The sequence below is a fragment of the Macrobrachium rosenbergii genome, unplaced genomic scaffold (assembly GCF_040412425.1).
Source record: "Macrobrachium rosenbergii isolate ZJJX-2024 unplaced genomic scaffold, ASM4041242v1 13917, whole genome shotgun sequence".
In the NCBI taxonomy this organism is placed as follows: domain Eukaryota; kingdom Metazoa; phylum Arthropoda; class Malacostraca; order Decapoda; family Palaemonidae; genus Macrobrachium; species Macrobrachium rosenbergii.
The window spans coordinates 431,955-454,641 of NW_027100728.1; the positions used below are offsets into that span (position 1 = coordinate 431,955).

The 22,687-nt window shown below is 40.3% G+C and overlaps 2 long non-coding RNA genes across 8 annotated transcripts in view; one reads left to right on the forward strand and one right to left on the reverse strand.

Moving 5' to 3' along the window:
* LOC136838088 (uncharacterized) overlaps positions 1-22,687 on the reverse strand; it is a 174,848-nt gene that overhangs the window by 87,554 nt on the left and 64,607 nt on the right. For all 7 annotated transcript variants that reach the window (XR_010852853.1, XR_010852857.1, XR_010852855.1 and 4 more), the window contains one exon: positions 872-1,075. This is a non-coding gene — a long non-coding RNA (uncharacterized lncRNA). The remainder of the gene's footprint in view (positions 1-871; positions 1,076-22,687) is intronic.
* Positions 1-22,687, forward strand: part of LOC136838087 (uncharacterized) — a 147,327-nt gene that overhangs the window by 15,729 nt on the left and 108,911 nt on the right. The window lies entirely within an intron of this gene.

The window sequence follows — 22,687 nt, forward strand, 5'->3', positions numbered from 1 at the left end:
CTTTGTCTTCACTATCTTGTACAGTTCATTAGCATAGCATGACTGACCAGCAAACAGTAACTTGCCTTACCTAGTAACTCATCTACAAGTGTAGCATTACTAAGCAGTAACCAGTATCAGTAGCAGCTTTCAGTTCAGCTAGTATTCACAGCATTAGTAAGCAGAATTACTAGTTGCCTTTAGTTCATCCAGCATTCTCTTCTAGTGTAGCATTAGCAAGCAGTAATAGCCAGTAGCTAGTGTATATGGAAGTACTATTACTCAGCAGAAAGTATTAATGTCTCTCTCTTTCCAGGAGGTATTGAGGCTGGGGATCTCATCCCTGGCCAGTTGTGGAGGAGTTCATAAGGACCTTCCAACCTCCCTACCCACTGCACCACCTGCCTTCTTGGCCCACTTCCACCAAAATCAAAATTTGCACTATCTCCAAAAATTCATTGAGAGGAGTTCATCCTAACAGGCAACTCATGGCAACTTGTCCATCCAGGGTATATATAGAAGGTGAACTCAGGGAGCCCCCATCAGTCTCTAGTGAGCTGTCACAGGAGTAACATGTCTCTCTGCTGGTGCTGTCTTGGGCAGCCAGTATTCTCTGTATATGAACTATGATGACTGTGTGACCTTTGGTTAAATAAAACACTCAAATGCAGTTTGCTTGTCATTCAATACCTCATTGAATTACCATTCAGTTGATAATTATCAGAATTCCACCATTCAATTCATCAGGATAATTAAATAATTATGAATACTTGATAGTTTATTTAAAAAGAACCTTTACAATAAGAGTAGCATTACAATAAGAGTAGCATTAAAAAAAAACCTTTACAAGCTTACAAAAATTAGAACCTAAGAGTAGCATTACAAAAAAAACCTTTACAAATAAGAGTAGCATTACAAAAAAAGAACCTTTACAAATAAGAGTAGCATTACAAAAAAAGAACCTTTACAAATAAGAGTAGCATTACAAAAAAAGAACCTTTACAAATAAGAGTAGCATTACAAAAAAAGAACCTTACATAAGGGTAGCATTACAAAAAAAGAACCTTACATAAGGGTAGCATTACAAAAAAAGAACCTTATGGGTAGAACCCATTCAAAAAGAACCTTACATAAGAGTAGCATTACAATGTCAAATTTAGAGGGCCCATTCCAGACCCCAAACCACATTCCCCTCAACCCCAGCCAGGTCCAGTGCCAGATCCTGCCCAGCCAGGTCCAGTGCCAGATCCTGCCCAGCCAGGTCCAGTGCCAGATCCTGCCCAGCCAGGTCCAGTGCCAGATCCTGCCCAGCCAGGTCCAGGGCCACAAAAAAAAAAAAAAAAAAAAAAAAAATTAAAAATTCTAAAATTTGATTAAATTTGAGTGTATAAGTTGAGGCGTCCAGAAAAGGTTTTTTTTTAACTGCCCTGGATTACCGGCATCTTATTTAGGTTTTGAAGGTTACCGGCGATCCTCTTGCCTCTCCTCGTTCTCTTGATATCACCTGGGTTCCTCTTTTGCTCTCTCTCTCTCTGGGTTGCAACATCAGGATCAATCTGTAAATATAGATTAAATAACATTACTACAACAATTCAATAAGGACAACTACTAAAGTGTCATTACACTGAAAATAAAAACCATTATTACAACATTTCAATAAGGAGAGAGAGAGAGAAAAAAACTGACCTTCAAATAAAATAAATATACAAATTACAGATATATCAATAGGAAAAGCAACTCTATATACTTCTGTCCTAATGGACAATGAAGTTCAATAAAAAGAGAGAGAGAGAGAGAGAGAGAGAGAGAGAGAGAGAGAGAGAGAGAGAGAGAGAGAGAGAGAGAGAGAGAGAGAGAGAGAGAGAGACTAATTTTAAAGTCAAGGTACATATGAAAAAACAAGAATACAGCAATATTTCTGTATATATACAGGACAGTTCAAAGTGTCTTTGAAAAAGACCAGAGAGAGAGAGAGAGAGAGAGAGAGAGAGAGAGAGAGAGAGAGAGAGAGAGAGAGAGAGAGAGAGAGAGAGAGAGAGAGAGAGAGAGAGAGCCCTTGTCAAGCACTCAGTGAATGGAAGATTCATGTTCAATCAAAAGGAACAACTAATTGTCTATAAATGAATATTAGTGTCCTGGAAACAGTTTTCAAAAATGAGCAAAAAGAGCTGTTGAAAAAGAGAGAGAGAGAGAGAGAGAGAGAAAATTTGATGGAGATAGAGAGAGAGAGAACTTTATTGGGAAATTTAGACATACAAGAGAAATTTAGAGAGAGACAAGGTATACAGAGAAATTTGATGGAGAGAGAAGGAATCTTGGGAAAGAAAATTTGGGAAAGAAGCAGCAAAATTTGATGGAATATGCTATTTCATATGCAACTTATTGGGAAATTTACTGGACATACAAGCTGAGAAATTTAAAAAGAGAGATTAAAAGGTAGAATCAGGCATGATGCTTCAAGACTAACCTGAAAACCTGAGGAAAAAACCTGATACTACATTCTGAGACCCTTCCAAATAGCACAATGTTCATGGATTGCCCCAAACCCTCACAAAATACCTTGACGTTACACTAAAAATCCTTCCTCAGGCACGATGCTTCAAGACTAACCTGAAAACCTGAGGAAAAGGTTTGATACTACATTCCGAGACCCTTCCAGATAGCACAATGTTCATGGATTGCCCCAAACCCTCACAAAAAATACCTTGACGTTACACTAAAAATCCTTCCTCAGGCACGATGCTTCAAGACTAACCTGAAAACCTGAGGAAAAGGTTTGATACTACATTCTGAGACCCTTCCAGATAGCACAATGTTCATGGATTGCCCCAAACCCTCACAAAATACCTTGACGTTACACTAAAAAATCCTTCCTCAGGCACGATGCTTCAAGACTAACCTGAAAACCTGAGGAAAAGGTTTGATACTACATTCCGAGACCCTTCCAGATAGCACAATGTTCATGGATTGCCCCAAACCCTCACAAAATACCTTGACGTTACACTAAAAAAATCCTTCCTCAGGCACGATGCTTCAAGACTAACCTGAAAACCTGAGGAAAAGGTTTGATACTACATTCTGAGACCCTTCCAAATAGCACAATGTTCATGGATTGCCCCAAACCCTCACAAAATACCTTGACGTTACACTAAAAAATCCTTCCTCAGGCACGATGCTTCAAGACTAACCTGAAAACCTGAGGAAAAGGTTTGATACTACATTCCGAGACCCTTCCAGATAGCACAATGTTCATGGATTGCCCCAAACCCTCACAAAATACCTTGACGTTACACTAAAAATCCTTCCTCAGGCACGATGCTTCAAGACTAACCTGAAAACCTGAGGAAAAGGTTTGATACTACATTCCGAGACCCTTCCAGATAGCACAATGTTCATGGATTGCCCAAAACCCTCACAAAATACCTTGACGTTACACTAAAAAATCCTTCCTCAGGCACGATGCTTCAAGACTAACCTGAAAACCTGAGGAAAAGGTTTGATACTACATTCCAAGACCCTTCCAGATAGCACAATGTTCATGGATTGCCCCAAACCCTCACAAAATACCTTGACGTTACACTAAAAAAACCTTTCTCAGGCACGATGCTTCAAGACTAACCTGAAAACCTGAGGAAAAGGTTTGATACTACATTCCGAGACCCTTCCAGATAGCACAATGTTCATGGATTGCCCCAAACCCTCACAAAATACCTTGACGTTACACTAAAAAATCCTTCCTCAGGCACGATGCTTCAAGACTAACCTGAAAACCTGAGGAAAAGGTTTGATACTACATTCCAGACCCTTCCAGATAGCACAATGTTCATGGATTGCCCCAAACCCTCACAAAATACCTTGACGTTACACTAAAAATCCTTCCTCAGGCACGATGCTTCAAGACTAACCTGAAAACCTGAGGAAAAGGTTTGATACTACATTCTGAGACCCTTCCAGATAGCACAATGTTCATGGATTGCCCCAAACCCTCACAAAATACCTTGACGTTACACTAAAAAAATCCTTCCTCAGGCACGATGCTTCAAGACTAACCTGAAAACCTGAGGAAAAGGTTTGATACTACATTCTGAGACCCTTCCAGATAGCACAATGTTCATGGATTGCCCCAAACCCTCACAAAATACCTTGACGTTACACTAAAAAATCCTTCCTCAGGCACGATGCTTCAAGACTAACCTGAAAACCTGAGGAAAAGGTTTGATACTACATTCCAAGACCCTTCCAGATAGCACAATGTTCATGGATTGCCCCAAACCCTCACAAAATACCTTGACGTTACACTAAAAAAATCCTTCCTCAGGCACGATGCTTCAAGACTAACCTGAAAACCTGAGGAAAAGGTTTGATACTACATTCCGAGACCCTTCCAGATAGCACAATGTTCATGGATTGCCCCAAACCCTCACAAAATACCTTGACGTTACACTAAAAAAATCCTTCCTCAGGCACGATGCTTCAAGACTACACTGAAAACCTGAGGAAAAGGTTTGATACTACATTCCGAGACCCTTCCAGATAGCACAATGTTCATGGATTGCCCCAAACCCTCACAAAATACCTTGACGTTACACTAAAAATCCTTCCTCAGGCACGATGCTTCAAGACTAACCTGAAAACCTGAGGAAAAGGTTTGATACTACATTCTGAGACCCTTCCAGATAGCACAATGTTCATGGATTGCCCCAAACCCTCACAAAATACCTTGACGTTACACTAAAAAATCCTTCCTCAGGCACGATGCTTCAAGACTAACCTGAAAACCTGAGGAAAAGGTTTGATACTACATTCTGAGACCCTTCCAGATAGCACAATGTTCATGGATTGCCCCAAACCCTCACAAAATACCTTGACGTTACACTAAAAATCCTTCCTCAGGCACGATGCTTCAAGACTAACCTGAAAACCTGAGGAAAAGGTTTGATACTACATTCCGAGACCCTTCCAGATAGCACAATGTTCATGGATTGCCCCAAACCCTCACAAAATACCTTGACGTTACACTAAAAATCCTTCCTCAGGCACGATGCTTCAAGACTAACCTGAAAACCTGAGGAAAAGGTTTGATACTACATTCCGAGACCCTTCCAGATAGCACAATGTTCATGGATTGCCCCAAACCCTCACAAAATACCTTGACGTTACACTAAAAAAAATCCTTCCTCAGGCACGATGCTTCAAGACTAACCTGAAAACCTGAGGAAAAGGTTTGATACTACATTCCAGACCCTTCCAGATAGCACAATGTTCATGGATTGCCCCAAACCCTCACAAAATACCTTGACGTTACACTAAAAAAATCCTTCCTCAGGCACGATGCTTCAAGACTAACCTGAAAACCTGAGGAAAAGGTTTGATACTACATTCCAAGACCCTTCCAGATAGCACAATGTTCATGGATTGCCCCAAACCCTCACAAAATACCTTGACGTTACACTAAAAATCCTTCCTCAGGCACGATGCTTCAAGACTAACCTGAAAACCTGAGGAAAAGGTTTGATACTACATTCCGAGACCCTTCCAGATAGCACAATGTTCATGGATTGCCCCAAACCCTCACAAAATACCTTGACGTTACACTAAAAAAATCCTTCCTCAGGCACGATGCTTCAAGACTAACCTGAAAACCTGAGGAAAAGGTTTGATACTACATTCCAAGACCCTTCCAGATAGCACAATGTTCATGGATTGCCCCAAACCCTCTCAAAAAATACCTTGACGTTACACTAAAAAAATCCTTCCTCAGGCACGATGCTTCAAGACTAACCTGAAAACCTGAGGAAAAGGTTTGATACTACATTCCAGACCCTTCCAGATAGCACAATGTTCATGGATTGCCCCAAACCCTCACAAAATACCTTGACGTTACACTAAAAATCCTTCCTCAGGCACGATGCTTCAAGACTAACCTGAAAACCTGAGGAAAAGGTTTGATACTACATTCCAAGACCCTTCCAGATAGCACAATGTTCATGGATTGCCCCAAACCCTCACAAAATACCTTGACGTTACACTAAAAATCCTTCCTCAGGCACGATGCTTCAAGACTAACCTGAAAACCTGAGGAAAAGGTTTGATACTACATTCCGAGACCCTTCCAGATAGCACAATGTTCATGGATTGCCCCAAACCCTCACAAAATACCTTGACGTTACACTAAAAAAATCCTTCCTCAGGCACGATGCTTCAAGACTAACCTGAAAACCTGAGGAAAAGGTTTGATACTACATTCCGAGACCCTTCCAGATAGCACAATGTTCATGGATTGCCCCAAACCCTCACAAAATACCTTGACGTTACACTAAAAAAATCCTTCCTCAGGCACGATGCTTCAAGACTAACCTGAAAACCTGAGGAAAAGGTTTGATACTACATTCTGAGACCCTTCCAGATAGCACAATGTTCATGGATTGCCCCAAACCCTCACAAAATACCTTGACGTTACACTAAAAAAATCCTTCCTCAGGCACGATGCTTCAAGACTAACCTGAAAACCTGAGGAAAAGGTTTGATACTACATTCCGAGACCCTTCCAGATAGCACAATGTTCATGGATTGCCCCAAACCCTCACAAAATACCTTGACGTTACACTAAAAAATCCTTCCTCAGGCACGATGCTTCAAGACTAACCTGAAAACCTGAGGAAAAGGTTTGATACTACATTCTGAGACCCTTCCAAATAGCACAATGTTCATGGATTGCCCCAAACCCTCACAAAATACCTTGACGTTACACTAAAAAAAATCCTTCCTCAGGCACGATGCTTCAAGACTAACCTGAAAACCTGAGGAAAAGGTTTGATACTACATTCTGAGACCCTTCCAAATAGCACAATGTTCATGGATTGCCCCAAACCCTCACAAAATACCTTGACGTTACACTAAAAAAAAATCCTCCTCAGGCACGATGCTTCAAGACTAACCTGAAAACCTGAGGAAAAGGTTTGATACTACATTCCGAGACCCTTCCAGATAGCACAATGTTCATGGATTGCCCCAAACCCTCACAAAATACCTTGACGTTACACTAAAAAATCCTTCCTCATTCATGATGCTTCAAGACTAACCTGAAAACCTGAGGAAAAGGTTTCATACTACATTCTGAGACCCTTCCAAATAGCACAATGTTCATGGATTGCCCCAAACCCTCACAAAATACCTTGACGTTACACTAAAAATCCTTCCTCAGGCACGATGCTTCAAGACTAACCTGAAAACCTGAGGAAAAGGTTTGATACTACATTCTGAGACCCTTCCAGATAGCACAATGTTCATGGATTGCCCCAAACCCTCACAAAATACCTTGACGTTACACAAAAAATCCTTCCTCAGGCACGATGCTTCAAGACTAACCTGAAAACCTGAGGAAAAGGTTTGATACTACATTCTGAGACCCTTCCAGATAGCACAATGTTCATGGATTGCCCCAAACCCTCACAAAATACCTTGACGTTACACTAAAAAAAAATCCTTCCTCAGGCACGATGCTTCAAGACTAACCTGAAAACCTGAGGAAAAGGTTTGATACTACATTCCAAGACCCTTCCAGATAGCACAATGTTCATGGATTGCCCCAAACCCTCACAAAATACCTTGACGTTACACTAAAAAAATCCTTCCTCAGGCACGATGCTTCAAGACTAACCTGAAAACCTGAGGAAAAGGTTTGATACTACATTCCGAGACCCTTCCAGATAGCACAATGTTCATGGATTGCCCCAAACCCTCACAAAATACCTTGACGTTACACTAAAAAAATCCTTCCTCAGGCACGATGCTTCAAGACTAACCTGAAAACCTGAGGAAAAGGTTTGATACTACATTCCGAGACCCTTCCAGATAGCACAATGTTCATGGATTGCCCCAAACCCTCACAAAATACCTTGACGTTACACTAAAAATCCTTCCTCAGGCACGATGCTTCAAGACTAACCTGAAAACCTGAGGAAAAGGTTTGATACTACATTCGAGAGACCCTTCCAGATAGCACAATGTTCATGGATTGCCCCAAACCCTCACAAAATACCTTGACGTTACACTAAAAAAATCCTTCCTCAGGCACGATGCTTCAAGACTAACCTGAAAACCTGAGGAAAAGGTTTGATACTACATTCCGAGACCCTTCCAGATAGCACAATGTTCATGGATTGCCCCAAACCCTCACAAAATACCTTGACGTTACACTAAAAAAATCCTTCCTCAGGCACGATGCTTCAAGACTAACCTGAAAACCTGAGGAAAAGGTTTGATACTACATTCTGAGACCCTTCCAGATAGCACAATGTTCATGGATTGCCCCAAACCCTCACAAAATACCTTGACGTTACACTAAAAAAATCCTTCCTCAGGCACGATGCTTCAAGACTAACCTGAAAACCTGAGGAAAAGGTTTGATACTACATTCCGAGACCCTTCCAGATAGCACAATGTTCATGGATTGCCCCAAACCCTCACAAAATACCTTGACGTTACACTAAAAAAATCCTTCCTCAGGCACGATGCTTCAAGACTAACCTGAAAACCTGAGGAAAAAAGTTTGATACTACATTCCGAGACCCTTCCAGATAGCAAAATGTTCATGGATTGCCCCAAACCCTCACAAAATACCTTGACGTTACACTAAAAAATCCTTCCTCAGGCACGATGCTTCAAGACTAACCTGAAAACCTGAGGAAAAGGTTTGATACTACATTCCGAGACCCTTCCAGATAGCACAATGTTCATGGATTGCCCCAAACCCTCACAAAATACCTTGACGTTACACTAAAAAAATCTTCCTCAGGCACGATGCTTCAAGACTAACCTGAAAACCTGAGGAAAAGGTTTGATACTACATTCCAGACCCTTCCAGATAGCACAATGTTCATGGATTGCCCCAAACCCTCACAAAATACCTTGACGTTACACTAAAAAAATCCTTCCTCAGGCACGATGCTTCAAGACTAACCTGAAAACCTGAGGAAAAGGTTTGATACTACATTCCAAGACCCTTCCAGATAGCACAATGTTCATGGATTGCCCCAAACCCTCACAAAATACCTTGACGTTACACTAAAAAAATCCTTCCTCAGGCACGATGCTTCAAGACTAACCTGAAAACCTGAGGAAAAGGTTTGATACTACATTCCGAGACCCTTCCAGATAGCACAATGTTCATGGATTGCCCCAAACCCTCACAAAATACCTTGACGTTACACTAAAAAAATCCTTCCTCAGGCACGATGCTTCAAGACTAACCTGAAAACCTGAGGAAAAGGTTTGATACTACATTCCGAGACCCTTCCAGATAGCACAATGTTCATGGATTGCCCCAAACCCTCACAAAATACCTTGACGTTACACTAAAAAAATCCTTCCTCAGGCACGATGCTTCAAGACTAACCTGAAAACCTGAGGAAAAGGTTTGATACTACATTCCGAGACCCTTCCAGATAGCACAATGTTCATGGATTGCCCCAAACCCTCACAAAATACCTTGACGTTACACTAAAAAAATCCTTCCTCAGGCACGATGCTTCAAGACTAACCTGAAAACCTGAGGAAAAGGTTTGATACTACATTCCGAGACCCTTCCAATAGATAGCACAATGTTCATGGATTGCCCCAAACCCTCACAAAATACCTTGACGTTACACTAAAAATCCTTCCTCAGGCACGATGCTTCAAGACTAACCTGAAAACCTGAGGAAAAGGTTTGATACTACATTCCGAGACCCTTCCAGATAGCACAATGTTCATGGATTGCCCCAAACCCTCACAAAATACCTTGACGTTACACTAAAAAATCCTTCCTCAGGCACGATGCTTCAAGACTAACCTGAAAACCTGAGGAAAAGGTTTGATACTACATTCCAAGACCCTTCCAGATAGCACAATGTTCATGGATTGCCCCAAACCCTCACAAAATACCTTGACGTTACACTAAAAAAATCCTTCCTCAGGCACGATGCTTCAAGACTAACCTGAAAACCTGAGGAAAAGGTTTGATACTACATTCCGAGACCCTTCCAGATAGCACAATGTTCATGGATTGCCCCAAACCCTCACAAAATACCTTGACGTTACACTAAAAAAAATCCTTCCTCAGGCACGATGCTTCAAGACTAACCTGAAAACCTGAGGAAAAGGTTTGATACTACATTCCGAGACCCTTCCAGATAGCACAATGTTCATGGATTGCCCCAAACCCTCACAAAATACCTTGACGTTACACTAAAAAATCCTTCCTCAGGCACGATGCTTCAAGACTACACTGAAAACCTGAGGAAAAGGTTTGATACTACATTCCAGACCCTTCCAGATAGCACAATGTTCATGGATTGCGCCAAACCCTCACAAAATACCTTGACGTTACACTAAAAATCCTTCCTCAGGCACGATGCTTCAAGACTAACCTGAAAACCTGAGGAAAAGGTTTGATACTACATTCCAGACCCTTCCAGATAGCACAATGTTCATGGATTGCCCCAAACCCTCACAAAATACCTTGACGTTACACTAAAAAAATCCTTCCTCAGGCACGATGCTTCAAGACTAACCTGAAAACCTGAGGAAAAGGTTTGATACTACATTCCGAGACCCTTCCAGATAGCACAATGTTCATGGATTGCCCCAAACCCTCACAAAATACCTTGACGTTACACTAAAAAAATCCTTCCTCAGGCACGATGCTTCAAGACTAACCTGAAAACCTGAGGAAAAGGTTTGATACTACATTCCAGACCCTTCCAGATAGCACAATGTTCATGGATTGCCCCAAACCCTCACAAAATACCTTGACGTTACACTAAAAAATCCTTCCTCAGGCACGATGCTTCAAGACTAACCTGAAAACCTGAGGAAAAGGTTTGATACTACATTCCGAGACCCTTCCAGATAGCACAATGTTCATGGATTGCCCCAAACCCTCACAAAATACCTTGACGTTACACTAAAAAATCCTTCCTCAGGCACGATGCTTCAAGACTAACCTGAAAACCTGAGGAAAAGGTTTGATACTACATTCCGAGACCCTTCCAGATAGCACAATGTTCATGGATTGCCCCAAACCCTCACAAAATACCTTGACGTTACACTAAAAAATCCTTCCTCAGGCACGATGCTTCAAGACTAACCTGAAAACCTGAGGAAAAGGTTTGATACTACATTCCGAGACCCTTCCAGATAGCACAATGTTCATGGATTGCCCCAAACCCTCACAAAATACCTTGACATTACACTAAAAAATCCTTAATCAGGCACGATGCTTCAAGACTAACCTAAAAACCTAAGGAAAATGTTTGATTCTACCCTCCGAGACCCTTCCAGACAGCACAATGTTCATGGATTGCCCCAAACCCTCACAAAATACCTTGACGTTACACTAAAAAATCCTTCCTCAGGCACGATGCTTCAAGACTAACCTGAAAACCTGAGGAAAAGGTTTGATACTACATTCCGAGACCCTTCCAGATAGCACAATGTTCATGGATTGCCCCAAACCCTCAAAAATACCTTGACGTTACACTAAAAATCCTTCCTCAGGCACGATGCTTCAAGACTAACCTGAAAACCTGAGGAAAAGGTTTGATACTACATTCCGAGACCCTTCCAGATAGCACAATGTTCATGGATTGCCCCAAACCCTCACAAAATACCTTGACGTTACACTAAAAATCCTTCCTCCTCAGGCACGATGCTTCAAGACTAACCTGAAAACCTGAGGAAAAGGTTTGATACTACATTCGAGACCCTTCCAGATAGCACAATGTTCATGGATTGCCCCAAACCCTCACAAAATACCTTGACGTTACACTAAAAAAAATCCTTCCTCAGGCACGATGCTTCAAGACTAACCTGAAAACCTGAGGAAAAGGTTTGATACTACATTCCGAGACCCTTCCAGATAGCACAATGTTCATGGATTGCCCCAAACCCTCACAAAATACCTTGACGTTACACTAAAAATCCTTCCTCAGGCACGATGCTTCAAGACTAACCTGAAAACCTGAGGAAAAGGTTTGATACTACATTCGAGACCCTTCCAGATAGCACAATGTTCATGGATTGCCCCAAACCCTCACAAAATACCTTGACGTTACACTAAAAATCCTTCCTCAGGCACGATGCTTCAAGACTAACCTGAAAACCTGAGGAAAAGGTTTGATACTACATTCCAGACCCTTCCAGATAGCACAATGTTCATGGATTGCCCCAAACCCTCACAAAATACCTTGACGTTACACTAAAAAAAATCCTTCCTCAGGCACGATGCTTCAAGACTAACCTGAAAACCTGAGGAAAAGGTTTGATACTACATTCCGAGACCCTTCCAGATAGCACAATGTTCATGGATTGCCCCAAACCCTCACAAAATACCTTGACGTTACACTAAAAAATCCTTCCTCAGGCACGATGCTTCAAGACTAACCTGAAAACCTGAGGAAAAGGTTTGATACTACATTCCAAGACCCTTCCAGATAGCACAATGTTCATGGATTGCCCCAAACCCTCACAAAATACCTTGACGTTACACTAAAAAAATCCTTCCTCAGGCACGATGCTTCAAGACTAACCTGAAAACCTGAGGAAAAGGTTTGATACTACATTCCGAGACCCTTCCAGATAGCACAATGTTCATGGATTGCCCCAAACCCTCACAAAATACCTTGACGTTACACTAAAAAAATCCTTCCTCAGGCACGATGCTTCAAGACTAACCTGAAAACCTGAGGAAAAGGTTTGATACTACATTCCAAGACCCTTCCAGATAGCACAATGTTCATGGATTGCCCCAAACCCTCACAAAATACCTTGACGTTACACTAAAAAAATCCTTCCTCAGGCACGATGCTTCAAGACTAACCTGAAAACCTGAGGAAAAGGTTTGATACTACATTCCGAGACCCTTCCAGATAGCACAATGTTCATGGATTGCCCCAAACCCTCACAAAATACCTTGACGTTACACTAAAAATCCTTCCTCAGGCACGATGCTTCAAGACTAACCTGAAAACCTGAGGAAAAGGTTTGATACTACATTCCAAGACCCTTCCAGATAGCACAATGTTCATGGATTGCCCCAAACCCTCACAAAATACCTTGACGTTACACTAAAAATCCTTCCTCAGGCACGATGCTTCAAGACTAACCTGAAAACCTGAGGAAAAGGTTTGATACTACATTCCAAGACCCTTCCAGATAGCACAATGTTCATGGATTGCCCCAAACCCTCACAAAATACCTTGACGTTACACTAAAAAAATCCTTCCTCAGGCACGATGCTTCAAGACTAACCTGAAAACCTGAGGAAAAGGTTTGATACTACATTCCAAGACCCTTCCAGATAGCACAATGTTCATGGATTGCCCCAAACCCTCACAAAATACCTTGACGTTACACTAAAAATCCTTCCTCAGGCACGATGCTTCAAGACTAACCTGAAAACCTGAGGAAAAGGTTTGATACTACATTCCAAGACCCTTCCAGATAGCACAATGTTCATGGATTGCCCCAAACCCTCACAAAATACCTTGACGTTACACTAAAAAAATCCTTCCTCAGGCACGATGCTTCAAGACTAACCTGAAAACCTGAGGAAAAGGTTTGATACTACATTCCGAGACCCTTCCAAATAGCACAATGTTCATGGATTGCCCCAAACCCTCACAAAATACCTTGACGTTACACTAAAAAATCCTTCCTCAGGCACGATGCTTCAAGACTAACCTGAAAACCTGAGGAAAAGGTTTGATACTACATTCCAAGACCCTTCCAGATAGCACAATGTTCATGGATTGCCCCAAACCCTCACAAAATACCTTGACGTTACACTAAAAAAATCCTTCCTCAGGCACGATGCTTCAAGACTAACCTGAAAACCTGAGGAAAAGGTTTGATACTACATTCCAGACCCTTCCAGATAGCACAATGTTCATGGATTGCCCCAAACCCTCACAAAATACCTTGACGTTACACTAAAAAATCCTTCCTCAGGCACGATGCTTCAAGACTAACCTGAAAACCTGAGGAAAAGGTTTGATACTACATTCCAGACCCTTCCAGATAGCACAATGTTCATGGATTGCCCCCCCAACCCCACAAAATACCTTGACGTTACACTAAAAAATCCTTCCTCAGGCACGATGCTTCAAGACTAACCTGAAAACCTGAGGAAAAGGTTTGATACTACATTCCAGACCCTTCCAATAGCACAATGTTCATGGATTGCCCCAAACCCTCACAAAATACCTTGACGTTACACTAAAAAATCCTTCCTCAGGCACGATGCTTCAAGACTAACCTGAAAACCTGAGGAAAAGGTTTGATACTACATTCTGAGACCCTTCCAGATAGCACAATGTTCATGGATTGCCCCAAACCCTCACAAAATACCTTGACGTTACACTAAAAATCCTTCCTCAGGCACGATGCTTCAAGACTAACCTGAAAACCTGAGGAAAAGGTTTGATACTACATTCTGAGACCCTTCCAAATAGCACAATGTTCATGGATTGCCCCAAACCCTCACAAAATACCTTGACGTTACACTAAAAATCCTTCCTCAGGCACGATGCTTCAAGACTAACCTGAAAACCTGAGGAAAAGGTTTGATACTACATTCCGAGACCCTTCCAGATAGCACAATGTTCATGGATTGCCCCAAACCCTCACAAAATACCTTGACGTTACACTAAAAAAATCCTTCCTCAGGCACGATGCTTCAAGACTAACCTGAAAACCTGAGGAAAAGGTTTGATACTACATTCCGAGACCCTTCCAGATAGCACAATGTTCATGGATTGCCCCAAACCCTCACAAAATACCTTGACGTTACACTAAAAAAATCCTTCCTCAGGCACGATGCTTCAAGACTAACCTGAAAACCTGAGGAAAAGGTTTGATACTACATTCCGAGACCCTTCCAGATAGCACAATGTTCATGGATTGCCCCAAACCCTCACAAAATACCTTGACGTTACACTAAAAAAAATCCTTCCTCAGGCACGATGCTTCAAGACTAACCTGAAAACCTGAGGAAAAGGTTTGATACTACATTCCAAGACCCTTCCAGATAGCACAATCATGGATTGCCCAAACCCTCACAAAATACCTTGACGTTACACTAAAAAAATCCTTCCTCAGGCACGATGCTTCAAGACTAACCTGAAAACCTGAGGAAAAGGTTTGATACTACATTCTGAGACCCTTCCAGATAGCACAATGTTCATGGATTGCCCCAAACCCTCACAAAATACCTTGACGTTACACTAAAAAAAAATCCTTCCTCAGGCACGATGCTTCAAGACTAACCTGAAAACCTGAGGAAAAGGTTTGATACTACATTCTGAGACCCTTCCAGATAGCACAATGTTCATGGATTGCCCCAAACCCTCACAAAATACCTTGACGTTACACTAAAAAAATCCTTCCTCAGGCACGATGCTTCAAGACTAACCTGAAAACCTGAGGAAAAGGTTTGATACTACATTCTGAGACCCTTCCAGATAGCACAATGTTCATGGATTGCCCCAAACCCTCACAAAATACCTTGACGTTACACTAAAAAAAATCTTCCTCAGGCACGATGCTTCAAGACTAACACTGAAAACCTGAGGAAAAGGTTTGATACTACATTCTGAGACCCTTCCAGATAGCACAATGTTCATGGATTGCCCAAAACCCTCACAAAAATACCTTTGACGTTACACTAAAAAAATCCTTCCTCCTCAGGCACGATGCTTCAAGACTAACTGAAAAACCTGAGGAAAAGGTTTGATACTACATTCCAGACCCTTCCAGATAGCACAATGTTCATGGATTGCCCCAAACCCTCACAAAATACCTTGACGTTACACTAAAAATCCTTCCTCAGGCACGATGCTTCAAGACTAACCTGAAAAAACCTGAGGAAAAGGTTTGATACTACATTCTGAGACCCTTCCAAATAGCACAATGTTCATGGATTGCCCCCCTGACCCTCACAAAATACCTTGACCTTGACGTTACACTAAAAATCCTTTCCTCAGGCACGATGCTTCAAGACTAACAAAAACCTGAGGAAAAGGTTTGATACTACATTCTGAGACCCTTCCAGATAGCACAATGTTGTTCATGGATTGCCCCAAACCCTCACAAAATACCTTGACGTTACACTAAAAAAATCCTTCCTCAGGCACTGATGCTTCAAGACTAACCTGAAAACCTGAGGAAAAGGTTTGATACTACATTCTGAGACCCTTCCAGATAGCACAATGTTCATGGATTGCCCCAAACCCTCACAAAATACCTTGACGTTACACTAAAAAATCCTTCCTCAGGCACGATGCTTCAAGACTAACCTGAAAACCTGAGGAAAAGGTTTGATACTACATTCTGAGACCCTTCCAGATAGCACAATGTTCATGGATTGCCCCAAACCCTCACAAAATACCTTGAAGTTACACTAAAAAATCCTTCCTCAGGCACGATGCTTCAAGACTACACTGAAAACCTGAGGAAAAGGTTTGATACTACATTCCGAGACCCTTCCAGATAGCACAATGTTCATGGATTGCCCAAAACCCTCACAAAATACCTTGACGTTACACTAAAAAACCCTTCCTCAGGCACGATGCTTCAAGACTACACTGAAAACCTGAGGAAAAGGTTTGATACTACATTCTGAGACCCTTCCAGATAGCACAATGTTCATGGATTGCCCAAAACCCTCAAAAAAAATACAGACAAATACCTTGAAGTTACACTAAAAAAAGCAAATGTTCATGGAAAACGATGCTTCAAGACTAACACTGAAAACCTGAGGAAAAGGTTTGATACTAAAAATTCTGAGACCCTTCCAGATAGCACAATGTTCATGGATTGCCCCAAACCCTCACAAAATACCTTGACGTTACACTAAAAAATCCTTCCTCAGGCACGATGCTTCAAGACTACACTGAAAACCTGAGGAAAAGGTTTGATACTACATTCTGAGACCCTTCCAAATAGCACAATGTTCATGGATTGCCCCAAACCCTCACAAAATACCTTGACGTTACACTAAAAAATCCTTCCTCAGGCACGATGCTTCAAGACTAACCTGAAAACCTGAGGAAAAGGTTTGATACTACATTCTGAGACCCTTCCAAATAGCACAATGTTCATGGATTGCCCAAAACCCTCACAAAATACCTTGACGTTACACTAAAAAAAAAATCCTTCCTCAGGCACGATGCTTCAAACAAGATTAATTCAACTAAACTGCACAGTAAAACCTGAGGAAAAGGTTTGATACTACATGCTCTGAGACCCTTCCAAACAGAAGCACAAATGTTCATGGATTGCCCAAAACCCTCACAAAATAATAGGATTGAAAAGACACTAAAAAAAAAACCTCCTTCCTCAGGCACGATGCTTCAAGACTAACCTGAAAACCTGAGGAAAAGGTTTGATACTACATTCTGAGACCCTTCCAAATAGCACAAATGTTCATGGATTGCCCCAAAACCCTGTCACAAAATACCTTGACGTTACACTAAAAAAAAATCTTCCTCAGGCACGATGCTTCAAGACTAACCTGAAAACCTGAGGAAAAGGTTTGATACTACATTCTGAGACCCTTCCAGATAGCAAATGTTCATTCATGGATTGCCCAAAACCCTCACAAAATACCTTGACGTTACACTAAAAAATCCTTCCTCAGGCACGATGCTTCAAGACTAACCTGAAAACCTGAGGAAAAGGTTTGATACTACATTCAATGAGACCCTTCCAAGAAAGCACAATGTTCATGGATTGCCCAAACCCTCACAAAATAAAAATTGACTGTAACACTAACTGGAAATTTCCTCAGGCACGATGCTTCAAGACTAACACTGAAAACCTGAGGAAAAGGTTTGATACTACATTCAAGACCCTTCCAGATAGCACAATGTTCATGGATTGCCCCAAACCCTCACAAAATACCTTGACGTTACACTAAAAAAATCCTTCCTCAGGCACGATGCTTCAAGACTAACACTGAAAACCTGAGGAAAAGGTTTGATACTACATTCTGAGACCCTTCCAGATAGCACAATGTTCATGGATTGCCCCAAACCCTCACAAAATACCTTGACAACACTAAAAAAAATGAATCCTTCCTCCTCAGCACACGATGCTTCAAGACTAACCTGAAAACCTGAGGAAAAGGTTTGATACTACATTCTGAGACCCTTCCAGATAGCACAATGTTCATGGATTGAACCCAAACCCTCACAAAATACCTTGACACCAAAACTAAAAAATCCTTCCTCAGGCACGATGCTTCAAGACTAACACTGAAAACCTGAGGAAATGTTTCAGGTTTGATGACTACATTCAAGAGACCCTTCCAAGAATAGCACAATGTTCATGGATTGAAGGTCCAAAAATCACAAAAAAATACCTTGACAGTTACACTAAAAATCCTTCCTCAGGAATGCTTCAGAGACTAACCTGAAAACCTGAGAAAAATCAATCATTCAACCCCTTCCAGATAGCACAATGTTCATGGATTGCCCAAACCCTCACAAAATACCTTGACGTTACACTAAAAAATCCTTCCTCAGGCAACTGCTTCAAGACTAACTGGTACTGAAAACCTGAGGAAAAGGTTTGATACTACATTCCCAAGACCCTTCCAGATAGCACAATGTTCATGGATTGCCCAAAACCTCACAAAATTCAAAATGTTGACAAATACACTAAAAAAATCCTTCCTCAGGCAATACATTTTGTTATTATCAAGACTAACCTCTCTTCCTGAGGAAAACATGAATTGAATAATCAACTGATTCTGAGACCCTTCCAGAAAGTCAGTCCAAATTAATGTTCATGGATTGCCCAAACCCTCACAAAAAACATGGCTGAAAAGCAAACACCCTTCCTACCTTCCTCATAACTGTAGCATGACTGACTTCAATGACTAACATGAAAAAAACTGAGGAAAAGAAATTGAGTACTACATTCTTGCAGACCCTTCAGAGAAGTGCACAATGTTCATGGATTGCCCCAAACCTCACAAAATACCTTGATGAGACAGCACTAAAAAACATCTTCAGGCAGAGTGCTTCAAGACTTTTCATGAAAACCTGAATCAGGCAAAAGATTTGATACTACATTCAAGACCCTTCCAGATAGCACAATGTTCATGGATTGCCCAAAAATTCAAAAATACCTTGACGTTACACCAAAAAAATCTTCCTCAAGAACATGCTTCAAGACTAACCTGAAAACCAACAGGAAAAGGTTTGATACAAGATTCCAACAAGACCACTTCCAGATACTGTGCACAAAAAGTTAGTGTATAAAGGGTAAAAAGAAATGAAAAATGGGTAGTTTAGGAAAATACACTAAAAATAGGGTCCTTCCTGTGTTCTTACGATGCTTCAAGACTAACACAGAAAACTAAGTGAGAATAAGAGTTTGAAGGTTATCTACATTCTCTACCTTCAGGGCACAATGTTCATGGATTGAAAAACCCTGGACAAATACCTTTTACAGTGACACTTCAAAGATCAATGGGAAAGGCTGTACAATTCATGCTTCAAGACTAACACTGAAAACCTGAGGAAAGGTTTGATATGTTTAAAAGTAAAAGGAAAAGTTGACAAAAACCCCAAAAAATACACACAGAGAAAATCCTTGCAATGTTCAAGAAATTGCACAATAAAAACCCTCACAAAAAATACAATGTTGACAGAAGGACAAAATACCTTGACGTTACACTAAAATAATCTTCCTCCTCAGGCAAAAGAACTGCTTCAAGACTAACTATGAAAACCTGAATTAAAAAAAGGTTTGAATCATGTATTATATTCAAGACCCTTCCAAATAGCACAATGTTCAAGGAACCCCAAAAAAATCCCTACTAAAAATAGGATGATGGAAATTAGCAGAAGAAAAGATAAATTCTGATGGTCTCATGCTTCAAGACTAACACTTGAAAACCTGAGGAAAAGAAAGTTTGATACTACATTCTGACCCCTTCCAGAATGATTACAATGTTCCACTGGAGGGTCAAAAACCCAAAAAACTACCTTTCAAAAGTCACTAAAAAAATCCTTCCTCAGGCAGATGCTTCAAGACAACTGAAAACCTGAAAAAGGTTTGATACTAGGGACTGAAGAGCAAAGATTATATTGGTGTTCAAATGGATTGCCCAAAACCTCACAAAATACCTTGACTGTTATGCTAAATAATCCTTCCTCAAGGACATTTCAAGACTAATTGAAAACCTGAGAAAAAGGTTTGATACTACATTCAGAGACCCTGAGATAGCACAATGTTCAACCAATTGCCCAAAACCTCAGAAAAAATACCTTGATTGTTACACTAAAAAAAATGACCACCTCAATACGAATACTGAAAAGAATGGTTTAAATGTAATGATGATAACCTTTAGTAATATGGAATTGAAAGCCCTGAAAAAACAATGTTCATGGATTGCCCCAAAGGAGTAGATTTTTTCATCCACAAACAATGACATTAGGAAGATTCTTCTTTCACAGGATGGACACAGGAGGCCTTGATAATTCACACCCTTCCAAACAAAAAATGTTCAGATTGAAAACATTAAACAAGAGGCACTTAACTTCAACACCTATCAGCATCTTCAGAGACATGGCACACTGAGGAAAAGGTTTGATACTAGCTTCTGACAAGAGACTAAACAATGTTCAAAGGATTGCCCCAAACTAAAAATAAGCAAATGAAAGACGACACTAAAAATTAAGACGTCAATGGTAACTGAAGGCAGAGGGCTTCAGACTAAGTCCTGTCAAATGGACAGGCAGGGAAAAATAGATGACACACTTTCAGAGATGAGAATGGTGTTGAGGCAGGTGGAAAGGGCAAATGAGATCTGGAGGCACCAAATCAGCAAAAAACACTACAAAAGGACAGAAAATATTCATGATACAAAAAATGGACAAGGTGAAATGAGGAAAGTATTTTGATACTAGACTTCAGAGACCCTTCCAGAAACAAAATAATGATGGGAAGAGAAACCCTCAGAGCATTATTCTCATAAAACTAATGGCAAATGAATGAAGATAACTGGAAAAGTTGACAAACAGAGGTACCAATAATGAATTAAGACCTGATAATTAACAATGTTCAGGATTGCCATTAAACCCTACAAAATAATCATGAATATTAAATAATTTTTGCTAGATGCAGAAAAAACCCAATCACTGTCGAGCTACCACAATAAATGAAAAGCTTAAGCTTTGATACAAGGCTAGGACCAGAATAGTGGAAAAAATGTTGACACAATGTTCAAATTGCCCAAACCCTCACAAAATACCTTGAACTAAAAAAATCCTTCCAAACATCAACATAGAAAGGCAAACGTAAAAATATTTAAGATTAAGAATCATTCCTCAGGAATTAGATAATTTGAACATGAAAATACTGGAGAAAAGTGCTTCAGCATAACTGATAATTGTTCATTTGGTTTGCCCAAAAAAATCAAATAAAAAACCTTGAAAGACACTAAAAACTTCTTCCTCAGTACCAAGCAATTACTAGAGATTAACCCTAAAATGAAAACCTGAGGAAAAAAGATACTACATTTGATAGTCTGCCAAACAACAATTAGATGGAAAACCACTAAAACAGAAGCTACTGTACATTAAAATGACCATTTGAGCTGATGTTTGGGACTAACCTGAAAACCTGATGAAAAATTGATACTACATTCAAATTGAGACAAGAACAGGAATGTCAAATTGAAGTACACTAAAAATCCTTCAGGCACTGGGATAACCAAAATGTTCAGAAAAAGGTTTGACCTTTCCAGATAAGAAAATTGAAAAACCCTAAAAAAACCTTGAGTTACACTAATGTTTCCCTAAAAGTATAAAAAACTTCCAGTCTTTTCAAGATCTGAAAACTGAAAAAGGTTTGATAAACCCTTCCAATAGCACAAGACGATCAACATCAATTGCAGAATCTGAAGGAGACGCCCCAAAACATTTAACAGAATATGAGTGGAATGGAGTAAAAACAATCAATGCTAACAAAATGAACTTTTATGGTAACTGGGAAAGATGCAATGTCAAAAGAACAGGTTTGAGAGAAAATGTTGGTCACAGACCCTCTTTTAGGATGGTCACAATGTTTTAGGGAAGTGTGGAGTGGAAATCTGTAAAATATGTATCAACTGGAATATATTAAAAATCACAAGATAAGACTCCAGACTGTCAAACCTAAAAAGGTGTTGGAAATGTTAAGAATAACTGGGAAAGAGAAAGATGAGGAAAAACAATGTTAAAAAAATGTAGTTGAATCAAAACTGGACTAAACTTCCTTTCAATATAACTCAAAAATACAGTCACCTTCTGGCACCATATGCTTCAAGACTAACAAGCCTGAAAACACTGAGTTTGATACTAATTCCGAGACCCTTCCAGATAGCACAACATTGAAAAACTTGCCAAATGCTTTGGCAAAAAATCCTTATGGATTACCTGACCCTTGTAATTTATAGACAACCTTGATATATATATCCTAATGACTGACACCCTAGAAACTCAACTTCAGAGACAACACAAAGATATATAACGATGAAAAATTTGAAAAATTTGATCTTACCCTAACACAACTAAAGCAACAATATTTCAATAAAAAGAGAAGATTCAAAGTGTTTAATAGGTACAAGATGAGGCCTATATTAGGAAAATAAAGAAAACATGGAAAAACAAAATTTGAA